The sequence below is a fragment of the Pseudophryne corroboree genome, chromosome 6 (genome assembly GCF_028390025.1).
Source record: "Pseudophryne corroboree isolate aPseCor3 chromosome 6, aPseCor3.hap2, whole genome shotgun sequence".
NCBI classification, from domain to species: Eukaryota; Metazoa; Chordata; class Amphibia; order Anura; family Myobatrachidae; genus Pseudophryne; species Pseudophryne corroboree.
Window position 1 is genome coordinate 555,826,429 of NC_086449.1, and position 3,550 is coordinate 555,829,978.

Below are 3,550 nucleotides of genomic sequence, written 5' to 3' on the forward strand. Positions count from 1 at the left end.
ATTGACTCTCTTTGTAATTCACCTTCCTGTTGCCATAACTGCAAATAATCATAATGTTTACTTCGTCTCTTTGTTGGTTCAATGAGACATATCCTCCTCCTTAAATTTTGTAACACTTTTGGGCTAAAGCTGTCTATATTTGGGAACTTCTCCCCATCATGTACAGTCATTCTTTCCCATTCATCACATAAAACTTCTGTGTGACTTCCATGTTTCTCACACATTATGTACCTGGCCGCTCCTACTGGACGGTCTTCTGAATCAACCCGAACCGAGGTTGATCGCCCCCTACCTGAACAATTGGCCCCCATAATCTGCAGGTGTTGCTTACTACTCCTTTGATCTTTATATCACGGTCTTCAGCGAACCCTTACAGCAAACCAAATTATTCAAAATAGGCCGGCGGTGGCGGTTTACCGAGTACCCCACTCACTCGCCCACCTCGACCAATACGACCTGATCACACCGATATGGTGCTGGCGTACTCGATACAGGGCCCTACCAGAAACCTTCTGTTTACTGGAACATATGAGGGTTACCCGCAGGACACTTACTCTTTCCAGTAAAGGTGGGGTTGTTAGATAGTTCCTGAGTGACCAGCGAACTTCCCTTTAAAAATAAAAAATTACACAAATCACGTCAGAATGTACAAATAGCGTTTGTGACCACTTTACTCTAATGGTATTAGGTCAGATTACTAACTACTGCACACAATTACGTGCGGTACAATCGTTCAGTACATAAGCACTACCTGTTATGTGCTGAGAGATCAGTGGAATCGAAAATTGCGGCTGCGAATTCCTTCAGCCAGAGCTTCCAATGGCCTATATGGGTTTTAGCACCAACCCCCGGGGTTGTGCTTCTTGTATCTTTATAGCGGACCTTCTTTGTCTCCTTATGACCTCCTGGTCTTGTTCTGTACGACCTCCTGGTCTGACCTCCTGGTCTTGTATACTGGTCCGCTATACTCTAATGCTCATATTTTATTTAACCAAGGATGCCTCCTTAGCCACCGTATATGTCACTTACACGTATGTCCTACCCGATTTCTTTTTGGTTCAACCTCTAAGTTATATAAACTTATGTAATAAAAACACACTCACTCAACACATGTACACTTTCGTTTCTATATCTATTTCTGCGCAGAAATTTTCTTTAGCCCAGCTGTGTTACCAATTAGGAGCAGGATCTGTTAAACTAAATTTCAGATTTCCAAAAATAGACTTGCGTTATTTACCGCGTCGCGTTATCTACCGCTTTGCGCTAATTATCGCTTATCGTGACTTGAGCTACGTGGGCGTAACCGGACGCTACGTTGCGTAATGAACGCTGCGTGCGTCGGCCTTTGGATTGCGTACGCTAGTCTTTGTTAGAGACACGTGTACGCAAAACAAAGATCCACCGTAACACAATATACTTTTATCAATGTAAACGATCCCTGATCATCTACTGCGTACCCCACTGGCTTTGCCTTATCTCCCAGGCAAACCTGTGTGTTTGTCTTACACTTTTAACTATTACCTCTATTCTTAAACTATGAAATAACAGCAAGTCTCTTTTAGCACTTTTCTTTCAACTATAAAACTGGCAAACAGGATAGTGATATACGAAAAATGAAATACACAGATGGAAAAGAAATGCAGATATATATATGTATGCGTGCGTATATACGCAAGACAGAAGAAAAATAAACAGTTTTAAAAAAAACACAAGCGTTTTGTTCTTACTTCCGGTTCCCGGATTCCTTCAGCACTCTTTATCTAAGTGAAGCAGACGCTTATCCCGTCAGCACTGCGAGACAACCTCCCACCCTTTGCTGGGGGATAATGTCTGCTGATCTACCTAGTGCAGATATGAGAAGGACAGGACGAGTCCCCCAATTGACAATGTTAAATTCCTTTGTCGTATAAACAACCCTTAATGAAGTCTAAGAACACTGTACGCTGTTTACTTAAGAAGTACCGTAAGGGTACACTAGTTGCGTAACGATCGCTTAGCCGTAGGCGAGACGCTCAAGCGTCACGTTCGCTCACGGCCCAGTGATCACAGGACAGCACGTTATTGGTGATGACTAGAGTAATGATTCGCTATGGCGTAGCGGACGCTCGAGACCACGAGGAGATCACCAGCGGCGCAGACGCTCACAACGCTATACCTTTATGTCTAAACCTATTATCAATGAAATACACAGAATACCTTAATGTGAATACAGGGTGTAAGTGCAACCTTGTGTAACCTGACTAACTACAAAGCTGCTTGAGCGTCACCGACGCTCAAGTGAACACTTAACACTATGAGAAAATACACAGATACTTGTTTAGGGTCCAAAGCCTATTATCTGTATTATGACTATTATACTTGCAAAAAGAATCACAGTACAAATGATACACTACAATATAACAGAGACTTCCTAACCAAATAACTATACAAGAAATACAATACAATACAATACTAATCAAGGGAAAATACGAGAGAAAAGAGAAGGGAGAGAGAGAGAGAGAGAGAGAGAGAGAGAGAGAGATATGAGAGAAATGGCTCACAGAAAGACAATGATTACGGAGAGAAACTTACGCACAAGGGTAACGATCGCAAGCGCTTCTGGACAGCCAGCTTCCCGATTATCAGCAATGAGAACCGTTTGATGAGAAGTGCCAGCTGGATGCCACAGGCCCGTCTTTTATGCTACTCACACAATGCAATCCAATGGTCCCTACAATCTCATTGTCCATTGGACGCAGGAATTCGGCTTCGCATTATAACAAAGGTCATAGGTTGATTCATACAGGTGGGCTGTGTTGTATCAGTGGCCTTGTTTATGCAACACAATGGGTGATGACCAACACATTCCTGTCTTCTGGAGAGCTATTGTTTGACGAATACAAAACAGAATCCTGTCTGGGTTTTGTTCTATATTCATGATGTCCACTTTCAGTTGAGACAATGACATCTCAGCCCTCATTCTCCTGGATACAAACCCTAATCCATTCGAAAACACAGGTGTTGGCCCTCCTCATTGAGTCTCAAAGCTCAGTGTAATTAAAGACTATTGTACTCCGTCTGCGGGAAAGATACTGATTTGGAGTACAATTGATCTTCAATTACTATTCCGGTGCTTACCTTATGCATGTAAAGTTATGAGGCCCTCCCAACATGCAAACTATTGTTTGGGGGATCTCTGAGGTCAAAGAGCCATTTGAGACCCACTGATACCTGTCTCCACTGTTCAGGTGCATGACTAAGTAAGAACAAATAATAATAAATGGACATAACTTCTTATGTCCATAACTATTCGCACGAGCGATTAATCCGCTCCAAACCAACACCGGAATATTGCTATTTAAATACTCTTCCGATGGGTACCAAACACCACTGTATGACTCCTGTTAGACCCTTCGCACAATACAAAGAGGGATCCCTCCGTTCAGGGACATTCTATATTAACCAAACTTTCAGAATCTATCAAAGGGACCATGATCTATAAAATACATTATTTATAAAAATGTGTAACGAATGAGTCGCACGCTACGACTACATACTCTTTACCGTAAAT